This window comes from Miscanthus floridulus, chromosome 15 (assembly GCF_019320115.1).
Source record: "Miscanthus floridulus cultivar M001 chromosome 15, ASM1932011v1, whole genome shotgun sequence".
Taxonomy (NCBI): Eukaryota; Viridiplantae; Streptophyta; class Magnoliopsida; order Poales; family Poaceae; genus Miscanthus; species Miscanthus floridulus.
Window position 1 is genome coordinate 52,665,576 of NC_089594.1, and position 23,190 is coordinate 52,688,765.

The 23,190-nt window shown below is 41.5% G+C and overlaps 1 pseudogene; it reads left to right on the plus strand.

The window, feature by feature from the left end:
• Window positions 1–249: 249 nt before the first annotated feature.
• On the plus strand, window positions 250–1,352 carry LOC136507472 (probable auxin efflux carrier component 1d; annotated as a pseudogene).
• Window positions 1,353–23,190: the final 21,838 nt, after the last annotated feature.

Consider the following 23,190-nt stretch of genomic DNA (forward strand, 5'->3'; position numbering starts at 1 on the left):
CCTCCCAACGCCTCAAAGTTGAGAGGATTAGGACTTCAAATAAAAGAGTGGCAATTCCTTTTTCATAGTTATTTTTTTAATCAAGGGTAAAATGGTAAATCCACAATTGTAAAAATAATATTTTAAGTAGTATAGCTGGGATGTATGATTTAAGTACTATAGTGAATATTTGGTTTTAAAAAAAGATGAATATTTTCGTCTTGTTAGGGTTCATTCGCCACCGTCTTTGTGCCGCCGCCGTCCGCAGCCATGATCACGGCGCTGGACCTGTACCACATGCTGACGGCGGTGGTGCCGCTATACATAGCCATGACGCATAGCCTATGACTCCGTCTGCTGGTGGTGGATCTTCACCCCTGACCAGTGCTCGGGGATCAACTGCTTCATGGCGCTTTTCGCCGTCCCGCTCCTCTCCTTCCACTTCATCTCCACCAACAACCCCTTCACCATGAACCTGTGCTTCCTCGTTGCCGACACATTGCAGAAGCTCGCCATCCTCTTCCTCCTCTTCCTTGCCTCTTCTCACTTCCTTGGCCTCGACTGGAGCATCATGCTCTTCTCCCTCTCCACGCTCCCCGACACACTCGTCATGGGCATCCCGCTGCTCCGTGGCATGTACGGCAGCGGAGCCGCATCCTCGTCCTCCACCTCCACCGACGCCGGCACACTCATGGTCTATGTTGTCATCCTCCAGTGCATCATCTGGTACATGCTCATGCTCATCCTCTTTGAGTATAGCACCATGCGCGCGCTCGTGCTCGACCAGTTCCCCGACAGCGCTGCTGCCTCCATTGTCTCCTTCTGCGTCGACTCCAACGTCATCTCGCTCGCTAGGGGTGAGATCGAGCTCGAGGTCGACGACGTCCCCATTGCCGCCGGTGCCTCCTTGCGTGGCGGTGACACCGGATGGGTGTGGGTCACCGTGCGCAAATCCACCAGCTCGCGCTCTGAGGCCGCATGCTCGCACTCCCACTCTTACTCGTAGTCCATGCAACCCTAGGTCTCCAACCTCTCCGGTGCCGAGTTCTACTCGCTGCAGTCGTTGAGTAACCCCACCCCGCGTGGCTCCAGCTTCAATCATGCCGACTTCTTCAACATCGTCGGCGCTGGTGCCAAGGGAGGAGGAGGAGGAGCGGTGGCGGGGGGGGGGGGGGGGGGGGGGACGAGGACAAGGGCGCTGACGGGCACTCGCCGCAGCCGCAGGCCTAGGTGTGGCAGCCAAGAGGAAGGACCTGCACATGCTCGTCTGGAGCTCCAGCGTCTCCCCGGTCTCCGAGCGTGCCGCCGGTGCCGCCATGCACGTCTTCGGGGCTAGGACCAGCGACCATGCTGACGTCCTTCGCCAAAGGTAACGTTTTTTTCCAGTCACCACTTGCACTTGGTGTTGCCGTGTTGGTGGGCAGGGCACAGGCACACACCCCTGTTTCTGTTTGGCTCCATTCCTAGTGAGTCTTGTAGTGTGAAGTCGACCATTCTTTAGCCAATGCATCGACTCTTCAGAACTGAGTTTCTTATAGTGCCCACAAATGTTGTTGGTACTAATTTTGCTTGCCATCTTGTGCTTTTAACAAAATTCAGAAACTGAAACTTGTTTGATAGGAATTGCATGTTGTTTTTCTTTCAAAGGAAGCAGCTCATCTTCTAATGTTTGTTCATTTTTTAGGTCATCTGAACCAACAGGTACTGGTGCCACTTTCAAGGCCTTGAGGGCATGGCTTTTCTAGATTCATAGTTCTTTTTACTATGATACATAGCAATTATAAAGGCCAAAATGATGTACAATTTGAAACGTAGGGAGTATTATAGTAGACTTGTCAAGAATGGCAGCTGATACTGAAAAGCACCAGGCTTGGGTTTTAAAAAGATCTACCAACATAGAAAATGCATATTGTTGCTTGCACCCTCTTTTTATGTTCAGCACTTCTATAGAGATGATTACCCTAAACCCTAAACCACGCTTATCTATATTTTATTGCCTAACTTTGTATTGCATCTTGCTTCCAATACCTTTGCTGTGTGTTTCTTTTTAAACTGTAGCTCAAGAATATAGTTAGTGACTATAAATGGTACCCCATCCCGGTAAAGTATAGAATATCCGCCATTAAAATCATGTCATTTGTGTTTTGTCCAAACTGCATGTGACTGTTACTTAGTAGTCAGAGCAACAGTGTGGGTTGTCTGAAGCCTGCAAACTTACTTAGTTCTATCTAGCAGCCCATTTACTAACTTTACTGTCATTTTACAGTTTTCGGTTGGCATTATCTTCTCTCTTTTATCCGCAGCTTCATCCTGAGTGCAAAAACGTTCAGTAGATAGCATACTTGCTGATCACATTTCGATTGCTCCTTTGTTGTCGACAGATTAATTCATTGGTAAATTTATGACGTGATGAACATCTGTTGTTTCACTATCCAGGTTCTCACTGCCATAGGGAACTTTTGCATCTTTTCAATTGCTGTGGGAATGGTCTTGGAGCTTATCGTCAAAAGTTTTTGGGTTTGGGACTGAACTGAGTGCATATGGTTAAAAGAATAGGCAGAAGTATGACCAAGCACTTTCTAGCTTGGTCCATGTGTCATCAGGTTGAATAATGATTGGTTCAATAATGATAGTTGAGAAGGATAATTTCTAATTGTGTCGTCCTCTCCGCTGATCAGTACTTCCTTTCTAATGACAACAATTTGTTTCTTTCATTAGCTTGCGCCTCAGCATTTCCTAACTCTGCTTCGGACTATGTAATGCTTGTGGCAAATGGAGCCTATGCAATGACTGCTGGTAACTATGTGTTGTGCAGTTGTGGGCCAGCAAATCTCAAGTAAACTTATAATTCATTTTGTTTCATGTAGTTTTCTTGCCTTTTATTTGTTTCGGACTATATCATCCTCATTTCCTTACAGTTTGTATTACACACCTTACAAGCTGGAACAGAGGATGAAGCATGAGCGTGAAAAAATGGATAGTGTGGTCATGCTTCACCGTGCTGAAATGGACATCAAGCTACGAGAAAAGTGTGCATCCATGGACCGTGCACTCAAGGAGGAACCTGACAAAATGGATTCCAAACATCATGCTTCAACGGAACATGCTCTTAGAAAAATATAGTACAATGGCTGTCTAATAGTGCAGAAACCAGCGGCTGAACAGGGTCAAAGGAACCAAGAAATTTACAATTTTTAGGAGAGGCAATGCCTAATAGCTATCCTTCTTGTCACTTCCAATTTTTAATTCCAGAACTATGTGTGTGGTCACACCATATTTTTTTTCATTACGTACATATTTTTATCGTTAGTTTGGTCCACGATCGTGGCAGATTATATGTTTTTATTTAGTCATGGAGAGGAAAGATAACTCTGAATACTCTAAAGCCGTCTAATTGTTGTGCTCGCCATGGCACATTGGCACACCATTTTGTTGTCCTCGCCATGGCACACCACTTCACCACCCATCAGCAATGCTTTTCCTGAACATTGCCTTTTCTTCTTCCGGTAAATTCCCAACGAGAATACCGTATTGCAGGAACTGCATCAATAATGTGCCAGTGCAGGTGGATGGGCAAGCGTATGTAGTTATACATAACATCATGCCTTTGTCTTTCTGTTTGTCGAGGCGAGGTGGGACTATTTCGTACTCAGTTCAACGAATATATGCTAGCTTTTATCTTCTTATACAAGAGTATGGCATCTGCCTTCTTATTTGCATTGGCAAGGTGGGACTATTGCCTCTTCCTCTAGGAGCAAAGCTGGCACTAGCAGGCAAGATGCGGTGCTCCTGCTTTGCACATTGGGCCAGCCCAAAATTAGATAGTTGTCCGGTGTTCTCCTATTCTCATGCTATTGTAGTTCTATACTACTCACATGGAAATAAAAAAAATATTTCAAATTCTATTCTATAAATCAGGCGCTGAGCAGACGCAACTATATAATATAAATATCGTAAAACTTCCACTCGAACAAACAGCCTTATATAGGTCAGTTGGTAAATGTTTCAAGTGTAGCCGAAAGGGCAAGGCTGCATGGGTTCGACCCTCTCTACTGTATTTTTTTTATTTTTTTGTTTTTCCTATGGACTTTTTTTAATACGTATTACATCTCGCAGTTAACTAATATAGACTTTTTTATAAGCAATATGTCTCATGGCTAATTGGACCGATTACTATCATGTCTCGTGTAAGTGGACTGAAAGGCCTAACAAGATAATTAGTCAACCGTCACTCTCACATGTCATTGGACGGGATTAATAGGTCTAACATGATAGAAAGTGAACCTGTTTTTTTATAGATTTTTCTATAACCACTACATCTCATAAATAACTAAAATATGGATTTTTTTTAAGCACTATATGTCATAGTTAACTAGACCGATCACTCTCACGTCTCGTCTGAGTGGACTAATAGGCCTAACAAAATAGGTAGTCAACCATCACTTTCATGTCTCGTATGAGTGGACTAATAGGCCTAACAAAATAGGTAGTCCAATACTTAATGCATGATTATTCAGTAGTGTGGTTAATATTTTGTATTATCACCAATCTAGTGCTAATCTTCTGAATAGACACAGCAGATACCTGTAATTACATTCCTCGTAGATATAGCAATGTTATATTCTGGAGAGAGCTCTGGTATGATTGTCACTCTAATTTGTAGGTCTTTTGTTTGGTGGCTATGGAAAAGACTGTCTCTCTTACTTCACGACATCTTCACTCCTTTACTTCACGACATCAATGGTGGCAAGCTGAAGTCCGTTCCATACAATCCGGAACTGAGGACCACAGGAAGCTGACGAGTTGAGCAAGAGGATGGGGTATGTGTAGACCCATGGCTACATATGGATGCCAACCCTTTGGTTTAGCTGTTTTATTATCAAGTTGCCGTGCAACCGCAGAATGACAGAACGCTGAGAAGAGCCCTTGTAATACATGGGTCGTGTAATAAGAGAAACTTCTACTTGTTGAGAGAGTGACCATTTACGAATAAAAAATGATGTGATGTTCTGATCTCAATCTCTGTTTTTAACTTCTCTCCTTTCTTCTGAATATATTGGATTTTCTTTTTCCATGAGAAGCATAGAAAGTTTGATCCGCTTGTCACTACATGGTCATGTTCACTGTTCAGTCATCTGTGTTAAGAGAAATAAAGAACATGCTTATTGTTTGTGAATCATCATTAGTTTTTGCGCGAGAAAAGGCCCTGAGGCTTTGTCCTGATTTTTTGCCGACTGCCCCAGTATCGGATATAACTTATGAAAAGCATGTTCTACTACGAGAGCAAAGAAGCGTTGACATGCTACGTACAGTACAAAGCATTCAAGTATCATTCACGTAGCGCCTCAAAACATATTTCACTGCATAGTGCAAAAATTAAGCGGTAGTTTGTGCACCCAGTCCACCCACTGATGATTCATGAACAAAAACTTATAGATCCAGTATACACTAATAAAGACTCAATGTGTGTGACACAGTATATTGGTAACGAGAACTCTGGCAACTATCATTTCATCTCATTTCTCACTACCAGATTCCCAGCAGGCAACACTATTTTCTCACTCAGTCTTGATCAGCTTCTTCACAATGTTCTGAAGAGCCAGCGCACTGGCACTGCATTTCTGATCAGCAAAGCATGACCTCCCTTCCTCAGCCGCCTTACACAGCTGCGGATCCATGGGCACCTTGCCAAGGAAAGGAACCCCCATTTCATGGCACATCTTCTTGGCGCCTCCCTTGCTGCTGTCAAACCTCACTGCAGGCCATGACCGACAAAAGCTCAGGGGCTTTCTCCTTGACATAGTTTAGGGCCCACTCTGTCGCATCTGTCTCGGCCGCCTCATCTGACTTGACGAATCTGAGATCTGAAAGCGGCTGCCTAAGGCCACTCATGTTCTCCACAACACCTAGCACAGGGACACCGACCTTCTTGTAGAGAGTTGGGCTGAGAATGTGCTCTTTCCAACACCTCCCTTTTCAGACAACCTCATCTGCAAAATACAACCAGCCAATAATCAGTTCACTTTCACTTAAATGATATACCAGCAAGTAAATAGTGTCCCTGTATATATAATTCATTCATCCACCTACGGCTAATGGTATAATCACATTGAATTGCATGCAAACAATCCTAGTTCAAGATAAATGGCCACCAACTACAAAAGTTAAGGCAATCACACATTTAACATGCTGCTTTGCACCAGTGAAATGTATCAGAAATAAACTACAATGACTAAATCACATTTAGAATTGTTGACGGTTGCATTTAGGCAAAGCATTTATTTATAGTGATTGCATTTGGGCAAATCATTTATTTATAGCATTGATGGCTAACACTTGAAAACTTGATGGTGTAGTCTTTAACATCCACTAAGTACATAATCACATTGAGTTTCCTGCTCAATATAAAATTCTTCAATCCTCAACATTTACGACAAGCAGATGGATTGCGTACAATGTTCGTAAAGCTGTCCATTACTAAAAATGGAGGTAATTCATTGAAGCAGCTTTAGCAAATGGCTCAACATACTGACACTCAAGTAGCACAAATTGTAAAATATCTCATACTCCACAGAAAACCTCTCAAAGATCATGGAGATCCCAAGGTAGCTAAGAAGTTCATATCAGAAGTAACAGAAAATGACTGATGATATTTTTCCAAAGAATATTCTTTTTCCTATGGTCTGATCTGCCATTCCTTGCAAGGTAAGGAAACGGCAGGTTTGAAACAACAGAGCTTACAACCTAGCATAAAAAACCCTCAAACACTTGGAACAAGATCCAAATAAGAAAACCATGCACAATTTTAGTCTCACCAAATTCAAGATTTAAAGTTAGAACCTTCAATAACATTAGCTGTAGTGGCCTCATTATATCCTTTTGGATTAAATCGACCTAGCATCTGGACATCACAACATATCATAAATGAATTCTTTTACAGGAATGAACAGGCCATAATGAATTGTTTGTAAGGAATTGAACACATAGGTGAATTATTTTACAGGAATTGCATTTCCCTAAGTCTCCACCAGTTCCCTCACTGTGTTTTTATGCTAGCAAACAAAACTTTGAAGAAGTCACAAATTTAATTGCTTCAAGATTTAATTAATCAATTGGATTTGACTGGACGCTGGATGGGCACTTGTCCGGTGAAAATCTTTTATTAGACAGCTGAAAACTTCATAATCAACTCCCATCGTTTTTGGACCTTGACTGCTCAAAAGGCTATGATTAACGGTACAATTGACAATAAAGAGCATGCTAAAAAGCCTAATCACTAGGAAGAGTTCACCAACAATGGTTACCAAAATCACGCATTATAACATAGGAGTAGATTCATTTAAGAAAGCAAAGCCACAAGGACGAAATACTCATTTTCCTGACTACTGTAATTACTTCAGGTTGATAACCTATTCAAAACATACTAGCCGAAATAGCAAGTTCAGTGCCAAATTTCATCTTGCAATCAATTCAATGGTGACAGCCTCATGTATTACATAACCTAGAGATAGCTACAACCAGTGATTATTCATTTATTATTGTAGCAACATTAGAAGTCCATGCTCAAAATCAGACTTTGCTTCTTACTCAACATATATATCTGCCTTTACTGGGTGGGAAATGTGGGTGCACTGGTGATTGAAGAGAATAGCCGGATTACTGCTGCTCATTTTTAACAAAAATCAGCAAACATATCAGAATGTCAGATATAAAAGGCGGAGCATCCCAAGCGCATGTACCTGCCTCATGCCACTCAAATAGTGAGGCAATTTCAGACGAAACAAGTTTGGAACCATGGTGGCTACCCAATCAAATAGCACATGTACAAATCAGTGGCCGTGTCACAAGGAGGTGCAACTACAGAGTATTACTGTTTTTAGGTTCCAACATGTGCATGTGCGTGAGAGAAAAGTTGTACCATCATCATGAAAAAGCGGAGCCAGGGGAGGCCACACGGGAAGGAGATCTCTCCGGGGAGCGAGCTCACCATGGCAGTGGGCCGAGGGCAGGGCGCACGTTAGGCAGGGGTGCCAAGGAGGAGGGAGGAGCGACGGGCTCTGTGTTGGCGATGATTGAGGGTGAGGGCAGGCCAGCGCCGTGCGAGGTTGAGGGAGAGAGCAGTGCAGGCAGGGCCACTGGCGCGATACCGTACTGAGGGCAGTGGCACCTGGCTAGAGCGAGGGAGAGAGTAGGGCGGTGGCAGCGGCCTAGGGTGAGTGAGAGAGTGAGGTGCGTGCAGTTTTGGGGGGGGGGGGGAAGGGGATTCACAATGATAATATTGCCCTTGATGAATAAAAACCAACAAAAATAACTATTTTGGGTAGGCATCAGGAAGCGTTTCCAACCTTTGTAAAAGAGCTCTATATAAAAACATATATATTAATTATAGGTGATGTTGCAAACATCTCATTTGGATCTCAAATTTTTATGTGAGATAGATGATGACAAAACATGATTACTGTACAAATCTTACATGCCCAGGTTTTATAATTTAATTGCTACAAAAAAGACAAATCTTAATTATTAATAAACATGTGACAACAAGATAAATCTAAAGATCATTATTTTCTATAAACATATAGCCATATTATGGTTTCTCATGTCAGAATATCACCATGCATGGGCAAAGGAACGACATTTCACATTTTTGCACATATAAATTATTTATAAGCCATTTAAAACCATTTATCAAGCATTAAACTAGTTAAATCATTAACTCAATCATACTACATCCAATGACCATGGAATTTGTACCACAGCACACAAATAGCATCAGTAGCCTGCTGTAACACCCTAGGTGTTAGGCTTGCATAATTGCACTTACATTGCATAACATAAGCAGCATTCATTCATGCATAAGCATTTCTATATGAAACATTGCTATGAAACATGCGAAACATGCTATGGTTCTTTTAAGTTCCATTGTATGTATGCTTTATGATCATGTATGATTGAGTGTAAGTGATTGATGTTGGTAACTAAAATACCTTAGCTACACTTAGGATGTCTAATGGAACAATGTTCATGTCAATGACATTGCCTAATTATGCTTCTAGGGTTTGGTTTGACTAGGTGCTCCTCTTGAGTGCTTTTGTTTGACTGAACTGGAACAGTGCCATAGATTGTTTGAATGCTAGGAGCAACCTAAAGCAAAGTTGTAGCAAATTATATATGGAACAAACTTTGTTTAGAGGTCAAGTCATGAAAATGTGTGGAACAGTCCCAAACATGGCCCACAAGTCAGATTTGGGTGCTGATTCAGCACTTAGAAAAATTTCTAAGTATTGACTGCATTTACAGTTTGGTGAAGCTGACTTTGCAATGATTTTACTCTACATTGGTTGAGAGTTAGACTTTGATTCTTTAATAGAAATTGTAACTGGTATGTAGCGCTACAACTTTCGTTTAGATTGTTTTCGCTAATGATCAATGTATTAGGAGATTTATCTTCGCCAAGTATCGATGTTAGGCCTGTACCGAGCTCTGATGTCTGAACTGAATCGGCAGCTATAGTGCCCGACCAATTCAGAACTCCCACGCCGCGTGGATGGCCACACATCGGTGCTGCGCTGCCCGGCCAGGCCACATCGGGCCTCAGCGTGGCATTTCACTCCGTAGCGCTCGCCCGTGACTCCTCCTAGCTCGCATTTCACTCTGGCGTTCTCCTTCGCATTTGCGCTCGCCCACAGCAGCCACAGCAGCTCACCGCAACGCTGTCAGTCGCTATTGCCGGTGCCAGCTCGCACCACACCATTTGTTCGCCACCGCAAAAGCGCCATAGTGGTTCCGCCTCATCACCGCGCCCACCTTGCTAGCTAGAAACGCTCGGTAAGGTGTTCTCACCACGCACGTCCTCACCGGAGTATCAGTGCTGTGCCACAACGCCGTGGCTGGGATGTCTCTGACCGCTTTTAGCTGTGAAAGTGGGTGCATTAGCTTCGCCGTAGCATGTAGGAGCTCGAAGTAGCAATATATCGAGCTATCATAGCCAGCGCCGGCGTCTCGCCGTCGGAGCCTCGCCGCCGTCTGCAATGCTCGCCGCCGTCATTGTTGGTGGCCGCAATCGGTCCTAATAGATAGCTTAGCGTATGCGCTAGGTAGTGGGGATGCTCGTAATTTGGTTGCTATCGCCGGAAAATCTTGCCACCGGCGAGCTCCGGCCGAGTAGCGTCGCACAGCGTCGTTCCCCTATTTTTCGATCACTGACACGTGGGCCCTCCTATTTTGTGGACCGCGGTTGTCAATGGCTTAAGGACTGAAGGCTAGCTCATTTGTTCAGTTTTAAATGCAACTTTGTAAAATTCATATCTCCAGTTTGGTGAATCCAATTTGGATTGTTCTAATTTTGTTAGGATCTTGGTGAAGTGTAGTATTTAGGAAAAATATAACATGAACACTTGTAAAGTTTCTGGAAGAATTAAATTACAACTTAAAATGTGTTTTTAAATGAATGGAAACTTGTTTAACTCATATCTAGAGTTACAGTGCTCCAAAAATCATGACATTTGTATGGTGAGCTGTTCTTGATGAGTAGAAGCTCTGGAAAAAATTTGAGAGTCCGTGCATGAATGGTTTTTGAGTTATTAATTTCCCTTTTATAATTAGGTGATCCTTGTGTGAATTTTAATAATTAATCTATGAATCCAATGCTCATGAAATTTATTGGAAGTTGTCCTTCTACCTTAAGGATGCTAAGAAAAATATAAAATCTGTTGCTTGACACTTTTCACTAGGGTTTCATATTTATGCTATTTTAAGTTCGGCTGGCTTGTCATTTTTGTGTAGGATGTTATACTTGTTAAAATGATGTGAAATTTATACAAGAGCATATTGGATATATGTATAAGCTACTGTAATTTTTGTGGAATTTTCTATACAATTTAGATATGTGTTTATCATTTAACCTAATTATCTAAATAAATTAATAAAGGCATGAAAATAATTTGTTTAGGAATGGCCACTATGTTTTCTTATGTTCATTTGATGTATATTAACTGTTGGTAGCATTAGTAGTACTCATAGTACTATTCTTGTAGGTAATAAAATATTATTTTTACTATAATTCACTTATAGTGACTTTCTGGACAGATTTTAGAGTTAAGCAAATTAACTGGTGAGATTGATGTTTTCTGTGAATTTGGTCAATAACAAAGTTGTAGGGAACTTGTTTATCTAGCTTGTGCCAAAATTTCAAGGCATTTGGCCTAGTAGTTTGAGAGTTATATCAGTTGGAAAACAGCACTCTCAACTGCCTGCTCTCTGGAATCCACAGACAGTTTTGTAAGATCAGTCTGTTTGACATGGTTTAAGCTTGAATTAGACTTTGGTGATTAAACAAAAGTTGTAGACAATTTCATAAGCTTTCGAGAAAGTCTTAAATCGTGGTATTTAGATGTGTAGAACTCCAGTTATGGATCAGACTTGCAGCTACTGTTTGCAGCCCAAAAACTGTGATTTCAGTGACTAACTTGTTTGCTTGATATGAGTCGATGTGGTGAGTTAGATGCTAGGCTAATTAAAATAACTTGTTAGTTGTAGGTGCTAGACCTCTTACTGAAGATGAACGACTTTATCTTAGTTTATTAGAGCTTGGTGAGTGTGCCGTTCTTGTTCTCTAAAACAAATATGCACCTACTCGGTAAAATAGATGTTAATCTTGTATCATCGTGTCTTTCATGCGTCCATCTATACATGGCTGTACATTTCATCATCACCTTCCATCTCTTGTGCATGCATGATTCTTATACTATGCATATGTATGCAATAGGTATTCCGGAGGGAGTCACGCTTCTGGAATTCGAGCGAGTACTTTTGGAGGAGCTACAGCAAGCTCAGGAGCAGGAGGTGCAGGTCCCAGAAGAAGGAGCCAACAAGGAAGAAGTTCTTGAGTGTCCCGATCACCAACCTTCATCTTTTCTGAAAGGCAAGCCCGGAGCATTCTAAGTCTCCTATGTTTTGAAAATGGTTACTTTGAGTATCTTTATTTGTGGATGCATTAAGTGATAGGAATTAGATGCAAACACTTGTTGCATATATATCTATTCCTTGTCCAGTAAACGTGCCCTAAATCCTATTTAGGTCCAAGAGCGAATCAAAGCTTAGCCTTACTTAGACCGGTAAAAGTCAGGTGATTTCCTATCACCTACAAGTTAGGATGATGTCTAGTCATGGTTGGCTATATTTGCTATCATGGAAATAATCATGTGTTAATAATGAATGTAGACCGGGCGGGATGCGATAGAGAAGCAACAAGGCAAGGAGGTCTTCGGTGAGGACCTATCCCCATCTATGTCAGTTAAGGACCGATTCACTGTACGTCCTCATGTCATGTTGAATGCATGCCTATCACTTAGTTGGCCGAATAACTCGTTCCAAGCCGCGAAGCCGAGTAGCTCAACTCAGGCCAGAAGAATGAGAAGTGAAAGTGCGCACCCTGGCGGTAGCAAGGATGTGCGGGGAGCCATTGGTGTAAGTCCTCGGTGAGATTGACCACCTAGCAGAGTGGACTCCCTGAGGGTGCGGCACTGCTCGAAACCATGATTCCTGAGTTGTACCAAAGGTGACCTAAGGCTGCCTTCACGCGGTATGCCTGGGTTTGTGTTAGGAATACCCCTCTAGCTGGATAGGAATCGATTCGAATCGCCGTCTCTCCCGGATAGTGAGAACTTGACTAAGCAGCGGCAACGTAGAATAACTTAATTGAATTTGATGGTTATATGGATGATGATGATGATACAACATTATATCGGATATAGTTACTAATGTTTCGAGTTAATCAATTGCTCGCTCAAGTACATGTGCTAATCTAGTTGACAGGTTAATATTAATAACTTGATGCTTACTCATAATTTAAATTATGCTCTTATATCATTAAAGCTTTTATGCAAAATGGTTGTCAAGCAAGATCCACCGATAAAGCCTTGCATACTCCTTGGTGTCATTTATTTTTGGTTTACGACAGGTAAGTCTAGCTGAGTATATTCTCGTACTCAGGGTTTATCACCCTTGTTATAGATGACGTGCTTTATAACGGCTACTGCAAGTATTGTCTCCACCCTATGGGGGATGAACACTAGATCATGGGCATGATCATCTATGTTATCTTATCACGTTGCTTTTGCTGGATATGACTATGGAACTAGCTTGTATTTGAACTAAGTGTGTGTGATGGTCTCAAACTACTTTGCTTCCGCTATTTGTGAACTCGTTTTGTAATAACTATGTGAACTCTGATGTATGAGGTACTTGTGAAATGGATGTAACATGTGGCTTGTTATGTTGAATTACTATGATCTTGGTTGTGTGCAAGTTGGTTTGAAATCCTTCGTGATTTCAGTTGACTACCGGGTTTTGTATGGGTTCAAGTATGACGGTTTGATCACTCCGGTGATCGCTTTCATACTTCAACTCTTATAAATTGGTCGGTTCTATTACAGCTGGCTTCAGAGCTAGATTCAACATTAAACATGTCATATGTGTATTTAAAACAAAGGTTTTTATTTACAAAAATCAGTTTTGGCAACTTATAGCTACTTATATATAGGTGGGTTCAAATATGAAATTTTATCTAAGTGTGCCAATGGTCATATCCTCTATGCCCAAATAAGGACTTTTAGGTGGCTTATTTAAGTAATGACTTTGGGGGGGGGGGGGGTAATTGCTTGCATTTTATTTTGTCATCCATACGACGTGCTATTGTATGGATGCCATCTGCTTGAGTGGTAATGTATGGATCAATTGCCTCTATGCCCAGGTAAGTGTGAGTTGTGAGAGCATAACTGTCCAACTGTCAGTCTAGGGGAGACTTAGTTGTGGTTACCAGAATATTTACATGTTGCACACATGTACATATGAAGGTACTTAATTTGTGGGTATATCTATCGGGTAGCTTTCGATACCAAAGTATATATATCTGGGGCTGTATATATGAGAGTATCTTAGTTTACTACTTTCATTGTGTGCTTATTTCTCTTTTGTTGGGATGGTCTACAATGAATTTGTCTATAGGTACACTAACAACGCAACGTGTAGCTCGACTAGATATGTATATGAGAGAACGTATGTATGCCACTGTCTATGTCGCTAGATTTTTAAATTTTTCTATGATTTATGAGGACGTACGGAACGTGCATGCATCATGTTCACTCATGCCATTACATTTTTGCATCACTCCCTCCCTTATCTTTAATTATTCCATTATATATTTCTCATCCTATAAGATAATCCTCCCACACCCTAATGGCTATGTTGCTACAGATGGCCGCACCAGCACTACCGCCTAGGAGCAGCACATTCCTGCATGTGTTTGGCACTCCAACCTTGTTGTGGAGGGTGCTGCATTTAGTGGGATATGCGGAGCTGCCTTGTTATACATGGAAACAAGGGGAGGCTGAAGGATGGATGCTATGGTATGACTGTTGAGGTGGTTGTCCCGCCTCACGCAAACAGACCCTAGTGGCTTGGTTGGAGCATTGAAGCTGATGGACAAACCCCTTGGGAAGGGGCACAGTTGGCAGCTTTGGAAGTTCTACTTGATATTTGTTAGGTGTTTGGTGACAAGTTGATCAATGGACTAGCTGAGTCCATTCCTTGAGTAGCCCTGTCTGAGGTAGAGTGGCTGAATTTTGAGGATGATCCCTTGGTAATGATTGAGGCAGAAAGGGCACAGAGCTCAAGGCCAGCCATGAGTGCTATGATGGTTGTTCTGAAGCTGTTTCAGTATCGCCAGGGCACTTATGTTAGTGCCTTGACAGCCCTTCGGTAGGCACTGAATGAATAGCTCATGTGGAAGAAGTGTGCAGTGCAAGAATGGTAAGGAGCTTAGGCTAGCTCGAAATGATAATGGTGGTCTTATGAGTGCTTTGGAAAACCATAGGCAGCAGTTTGTATGTGTTGTCAGGGAAAGAGATGCTCACCAAGAGCAGATCATGCAGTTGACTCGTGAGTGAGATGACGCACTCTGTCTGGCTCAAACCAAGGACAATGCTAGGATCAGGACAGGAATTCAAGCTGAAATCAGAGAGAATGAACTCCTCTGCCAAATTGAAGAATTGCAGATTGATGTTCACCATCTTAATACTCAGCTCAATCCGATTCCTCATCCTATTCCTAGTGTACCCTGTGGTGGGAGGACCACACGTGATTTTTGCTGCTGATGATGGCATGGACTTAGATGCTAATGTCGTCGTAGTACCAGAAGCTAAAGAAGATGAAGAAGAGGAGGAACTCGATCCTATCAAGGATGAAGATGGTGAAGGAGTGATCGATGCTAACACTGATGAAGATGTGTAGTTTAGCTATAGCACTAAGCTAGATGCACTAGAGCCTATGCTTTTGCTTTCGTCTAGAAGAACATGTAACTTAATTTCAGTTAGAGACTTGGATGTAATCTCTAGAACTTGCATGTGGCTCCATATGGATGTGAGCTTTAAATAAAAGTCTAGCTTTGATGTTGGCAAAATTTGGCATATAAGTGTATGCATCGTGAGAATGTGTGGAGTAAAGTTATTGGCAATGTTATAAGGATGAATTATTGTGCCTCTATTTATTGTATGAAATTAATCTCTCCAATAAGTTCAGTTTGGCATAATTCTATAATTCATCTATAATGTATCTAACATCGTCCATCATTACTCACAAATGCACTTCTGCAGATGTCGCACAATCTACATTCAAGCCATGCTAGGGGTAGTGGTGATGATCATCTTCCACCACCACCATTGCCCACACTATATGATCTGTTGGCCATGCTCGTGGAAGGTCAGCAGTGCATTGGGGGACGCCATGCATACCCTGGCCTAGCATCAAGCATAGAGCCACAATCAACGACAGGGACCAAAGCCCCACCAGTTTAGTGATTTCAAAGAATTCCAAGATACCAACCCGCCATTCTTCAAAGAAGCTGAATAGCTGCTCCAGGTAGAAGAGTGGTTGAACACGCTTGAGCACAAGTTCTGCTTGCTCAGGTTATAGAGCAGATGAAGGTGGAGTATGCTTCGCATCAGCTACAAGGACTAGCAGGTATATGGTGGTGTCATTATAGGTCCACCTTACCTAAGAATGCCTAGATCACTTGGAATCAATTCTAGGAGGCTTTCAAGAGTTATTATATTCCTCCAGGGTTGATGGCCATAAAGCATAATGAGTTTATGAAGCTGGTGCAAGGCACCAAGACACTTACTGAATATCTTCATGCATTCAATCATCTGGCAAGGTACGCTCCAAAGTTTGTTGATTCAGAAGCAAAGAGAATCACCAGCTTTAAGAGAGGGCTTAGTCCCAAACTAATGAAGTCCATGGGAAACAACAAGAGTGTCACTTTCAATGAGTTCGTAAGTGATGCTCTTACTCAAGAGAATAACAATAATGTCTATGCAGCTTCCAAAAATTGCAAGAGGGCCTTTGAGGAAAGTGCCTCTTAGGCTAAAGCTCCAGTGGCTAAGACTTAGTTTCGCCCACTAGCTACAGCTATTAGGTACCAGCCACCATAGAAGAAGAATCAGGCAAAGACTGGTTTCAAGAAGGCATTTATTGTACCTCTTTCAAAGGGCATGTGGCAGAACCTCCTAAGAAATCAGGCCCACATGCACCTATCATTGTCTTGATAGACCTCGGATAGCGTACATGAGTTCCCAACAACTCAACAGGTCTGTCAGGTGTCCTTGGGAAATCTGAATCATCCATGATTCTCTTTTCAAATAGGATCCCAATCACAGACATTGCAGATTACAATAGTTTATTCAAATATATACATTAGAGTAAAAGATAGCGGAAGTCTTAAGATAACATAGTTTACAAACCAGTTGTTTTTAAACTTACAATACCATAAGTGTCATAGAACCATAGTAGCAGGATAATATTACATTAACTTTATTTATCATACAAACTAGTGCCTTGTCCAAAGGCCATTCATCACTCCTCATCGTCATTGACTTCAAACACAGACATGCAAGCAGGGATCGAAACAAGCCTGTGCATGCGACTCACCTGCAATAAGGGTTAACAAACCCTGAGTACAAAAGTACTCAACAAGACTAACCCAATGTAAAGGGGTGTAAGATTTTTAGAGATGCAAGGGTTGGGGCAAGGTAAGGATGTAGCAAGATTCAAAAGTTCTTTGCCAAAAGCTTACTATTCTTCATCCTATTTTCAAGTTTTACCCCTAAGTCCTTTTTGTTCATTATCTCAACTAAATGTACATTTCCCATATTCCAATCCTTCTTATTCCATTCTTTTCTCATATTTTAGTAATTCACCAGTCCTGCATTGCTTCTGTAATGAATTGAGTCTCCATATCCACGGAGCACCGGCAATTCGAATTGATTCAAGTCCCAGCTAGGGATTCCTTATCACACAACATATGTAGAACTTAATCTTGCATATATCAACCTTGCTACCGGATCCTCCTATACTAAGCCATCTCCACTGCCACCCGAGAGCACAGCACACCTCAAATCTGGCCACATTCTAGCCATGAGGGTACACGCTACTCCCACCATCTTTCCACTCCCAGTGCGTAGGCATTCATCTTAGTATCAGATTAGCCAAAGTAGGCTTACCGGAGTATGTGACCAGTACTACAAAGTGTCTCATTCAGAAGATCCACAATGAGTGGCCTTTAAGCGACATAGTCGGCAACATTACCCAACATTCAAGATAAGTCACCCGACTAGTCTCTAGTTCATTCTACCTTCTTTCTTTCTTTGGCCAATATGCCATCTTTGATTGTATCAAAACTTTTACTTTGAAAGCCTACCATAAAGCATACTAAGCAATCTATGCCTTTTTAAAAGAAAACATCTTCAAGGATGGTAAACAATTAACAAGGTAGGCAATGCATCAAGTAGGTAACATTTGAACTTAATCAACTTAATGCAATAAGTAACATAGGTGATAAACTTTTCAAAGTAAACAAGGTAATGGTTTAATGCATAAACCGAGGCTTGCCTTCGTTGACGATCTCGGGTTCCGGATTAGTACCACAATTATCGAATCCCGTGACAACCGGAGTTTCTTCCAGAACTTGCTCAACTAGAATCGTTTCACTCTTGGATTCTACACTGAAATGATATCATATGCTTTAACATGATGATAATGTAAACATGATGCCGTCATGGTATATGAAATATAACAACACTTCGAATACAACTGTTCTTCACGGTACAGTTGCAAGCCAACAAAACCAACTTGTAAATCTACTATCAAGGATCACACATGTGACTTGACCAAACTAAGCTTGAAACTCTACTAGTCACAAAACATGACCAAAACAAGATCAAACACTAATCAAACACTTAGGGTTTGCTTTTATTTATTTTTGAATTAATTTGGAAATAAGCTCAAAAATGAACTTGTTCCAAATGACCTCAAAATTTTATGTAAGCTTCCTCATGACAAATTAGTGTACCAAAACAAATTTCATAATTTTTGGAATTATACAGTGGCCTACAAAAATCATGGAAATTGCAATTATTAATTAATGGATTGAATATTTGAACATTAAAAATTTATTCAAATTTCAAGTTTCAAATTTTTGAACCATACTAGAACATGTACAGAAGCTACACACAAATTTTTAGAATTGTTGGAGCTATGATTATTTTCCTACAAATTTCTAAAGATTCAGCACTATTTAAAAATCAGAAAATATCAAAATACACTATTCTCTCTCTCTCTCTCACTGACAGCCGACCCCCACATGTCATCCCCAACCTCGAGCATTGACCGTGGCTTTGACGGTGCTGACCGGCGCTAACTCGCCGACAGTGATGCCCAACAGCGACGGCAAAAGTACCAACATGTTCACAAGAGCTAGGCGCATCGATCTATGGTACTTTGGAGGTTGATTACGACATGCAACAAGGCTGACACTGGCCGTGGCGGACGCGGTGGCACATTAGCATTATGCTGGTGAAACAAGGCCGGTAACGGTGAAATAGAGAGTTTGAGAAGCATCAGTGGCTCACCCCGAATGTGTTGAAGCAACAAGCGAGATCAGGAGAAGCTATGGTGATGCATTTCGATGGTGACCGGGATCACGGCGGAGCGGACCTCGTCGACGACGGCGTTTCAGTGACTATAGTGGGCAAAACGAGTAGGCAAGAGTGGAATAAGCACTACAGCATCGAGACAAAGCCAGAGAGTCAACAAGCAAGGGCAACGACTCATCGGATGATGCTGGCCACAGTGAAACGGAGTTTCCGTTGAGGTCACTGGCTGCGAGGAAGATGAACATGGACAGTGAGTTCTCGGCAAAATCGAACGGTAGCAACAACTCGGTCGGATGAGCAAGGAGCAGGCGGAACTAGAATATGGCTTTTTTAGGGCTAACTTGCGCTAAGGAGACAAGGGAAGCTCGCCGGAGTTGAGACGGCGGCGTCGGGAAAACAGAGGGAAGGAAAGAAAAGCCAACGACGTCGTCTGGGTCTTATAGCTCGGCCAGGAGCACGCGGACTCGACACGCAACATGCTCCCTATGCCAGCGCAAAGCCAATGGCGATCGCAGGCGCATCTAGAAGGCCGGAGAAAGGGCACCGACGGTGAGGCGGTGGCGTCCTGTGGTTATCTGATTTTTGAAATAATTATAGATTTGCCACTGAGTCCATTTTGCAAATTACTCACAATTTTTCTAAAGAAGTTGAAAATCTCCAAAAATGAAAGTTGCTCAACTTTTCAAACTCTACAATTTTGCTTCAAGGAACATTTTCAAATTCAGCCTCCATTTTGAAATTTGAATTTGGGGTGCATTTGAGCATTTGAATCATTTCAAAATTACTCCAAATTTTATATGTAAACTTTAAAAACTTTGAATACCAAAGTTGATCCTTATAAAATAATCTTCAACTTTGCTTTTTGCCTCAACCCCAAATTCCAAGTGGATTTTGAATTAGTCAAAAGGGGCAAAAAGGACTTTGATGATTTGAATTTGAATTCAAATTTGATGTGTTTTCCTTTTACTTTAACTTTGATTTTTGACCAGTAACATGGCCCATTAGGGTTATTTGAGTCAAATGTCACATGGCCTCACATGATCACATGAAATTTGACCCTTGTGGTCATGATCTTTATTTAGGGTTTTGAATCACATCACATAAAATAACAACATTATGAAATAAAGCTTATTTAGTGAATGCATTCAAAATTTTCTACTTTATGAATGCTTTGCAATGCACATGATGACATGTCAAGTTTTAATGTTAGGTCAAAACACCAGAGGTGTTAAAGGGCACCATAGGACCAGGAAATTCTTTTGTTCCGCCAGCTAATAGGCCCTGCTAGGAATTGTGGTAGGGCAGGTCATTGGTCCAAGAATTGTCCATATCCTCAGAAGAACAATCAGAAGCAAGGGAATTCTAGTGCAGGTCAAGGACATGTTAACTACACCAACGTGATAGAGATACCCTCTGGAGAGGTGGTCACCGCGGGTAAGTTTCCTGTGAATCAACATTCGGTAGTTGTACTATTTGATTCCAGTGCTTCGCATTCATTTATGAGTCTAGCTTTTGCATCAAAATACAATCAGAAGGTAATTACACTACCCACAGGTAGTTATTGCATTAGTGCTGCTGGAAGTAATATTTCTACCAATCAAATAGTACTAGGTGTGAGTATCAAAATAGAGGGACGAGTGTATACGACCGATATGGTAGTTTTGCCAGGATTAGGTGTAGATGTAATCTTGGGAACGAAGTGGATGAGCGGTCATGGAGTGCTCATTGATACTTCCACTAGGGTCGTTATGTTAAGGGATCCTATCAACAAGGAGGCTTTCCTAGTGCCACTTCCCAGAGAGCTAGAACTCCACAACACTGCTAATGCTATCCAGACCCTAGGAATCGAGGATGTTCTGGTAGTTTATGAGTTTCTAGATGTGTTTCCTGATGATTTACCTAGTTTACCGCTGGATCGAGATATAGAATTCAAGATTGAGTTAGTGTCAGGTACTGCACCTATTTCTAGAAGGCCTTATAGGATGCCACCCAATGAGTTGGTAGAGCTTAAGGTGCAGTTACAAGATCTGTTAGAGAAAGGTCTTATCCAACCTAGTGCTTCTCTATGGAGTTGTCCTGCTATACTTATGAAGAAGAAGGACAAGTCATTGTGTGTGTGTGTGGATTATCATCCACTCAATGCTGTGACAATCAAGAACAAGTACCCATTGCCTCGCATTGATATTTTGTTTGATCAGTTGTCTAAGGCAAAGGTATTCTCCAAAATTGATTTGAGATCTAGTGATCATTAGATAAAAATTAGACAGGAGGATGTGCCTAAGACTGCTTTCTCCACCAGATATGGGTTGTATGAGTATCTTATTATGTCTTTCAGTCTGACCAACGCTCCTGCACACTTTGTATATCTGATGAACTCCGTATTCATAGAGGAACTGGTCAAGTTTGTAGTTGTCTTCCTTGATGTCATCTTGATCTTTTCCACAAATGCTGAAGAACATGTTGAACATCTGAGAGTTGTTTTATCCAGGCTACGGGGGCATAAGCTTTATGACAAGTTTAGTAAATGTGAGTTTTGGCTAAAGAAAGTACCTTTATTGGGTCATGTGTTGTCCGATGAAGGGATTTCGATTGATCCGTCTAAGGTGCAAGAAGTCTTGGAATGGAAAGCACCAACTTTAGTGCATGAGGTTAGAAGTTTCCTTGGTTTGGCTAGATATTATCATTGATTCATCCTAGATTTCTCTAAGGTAGCCAAGCCCATGACTAGGTTGCTTCAAAAAGATGTAAAGTTTGTTTGGACTCCAGAGTGTGAGACTACTTTTTGCACTTTACGGACCTTGTTGACATCAGCTCCTGTTTTGGCACAACCTGATATCGAGAAACCTTTTGATGTGTTTTGTGATGCATCAGGTATCGGTTTAGGATGTGTCCTTATGTAGGAAGGCCAGGTTATTGCTTATGCCTCATGTCAGCTAAGGAAGCATGAAGCTAGTTATCCAACTCGTGATCTTGAGTTAGCTGCTGTTGTTCATGCTTTGAAGATTTGGAGGCATTACCTGCTCGGTAATGTGTGTCATATCTATACCGATCATAAAAGTCTCAAGTATATTTTCACTCAACTGGAATTGAACACGAGACAGAGAAGATGGCTAGAATTGATTAAAGATTATAACTTAGAAGTCCATTATCATCTGGGTAAAGCAAATGTTGTTGCTGACGCTTTGAGTAGAAAATCTCATTACAATTCTCTCTTGGAAGCAGATTATCATTTGGCACATCTATTACATCCTGCTATGTTGCACAGTATTACCCTTAGTTGCTCTCTAGAAAGTAAAATCATCGAGCTTTAGAAAACCGATGTGGGTGTGTTCCACATCAAAAGGAAGATGAATGAACAAGAAACAAAACACTTTCATGTTGATGAGAAGGGTGTTCTATGGTTTAAGGACAGACTTGTAGTACCGAAGGACAAAGGGCTTAGAAACCAAATCTTAGAAGAAGCTCACTCATCCAAGTTATCTATCCACCCGGGAAGTAGCAAAATGAATCAAGATTTGAAATCTCGCTTTTGGTGGACCAAGATGAAGAAAGAAATCGCAGCTTATGTTGCAAGGTGTGACAATTGTTGTAGAGTCAAAGCAATTCACTTGAAGCCTGCTGGACTTCTTCAACCATTGTCTATACCAAGATGGAAATGGGAAGAGATTAGTATGGATTTTATTGTTGGACTTCCCCCTACCAAAAAGAATTTTAATTCCATATGGGTAATAGTGGATCGTTTAATGAAGTTTGCTCATTTCATACTAGTTAGAGTTGACAATCGACCAAGTGACTATGCTGAGTTATATTTTAATCAGATAGTATGTCTCCATGGTGTTCCTAGAACCATTGTATCTGATAGAGGACCTCAGTTCACCGTTCATTTTTGGGAACATTTACACAAGATGTTAGGCACCAACTTAGTTAGAAGTTCTGCTTATCATCCATAAACCTCCAGACAGACGGAGCGGGTAAATCAAATATTCAAAGACATGGTAAGAGCTTCTGTCATATCTTCCAAAGGTTCATGGGATAAGTGGTTACCCTTGGCTAAATTTTCCTATAATAATAGTTATCAAGAAAGCATCAAGATGGCTCCGTTCGAAGCGTTGTATGGCTGCAAGTGTAGAATTCCTTTGAATTGGGTTGAATCTAGAGAAAGGAGATACTACGGCATTGATTTCATCGAAGAGGCTGAACAACAAGTCCATATTATCTAGAA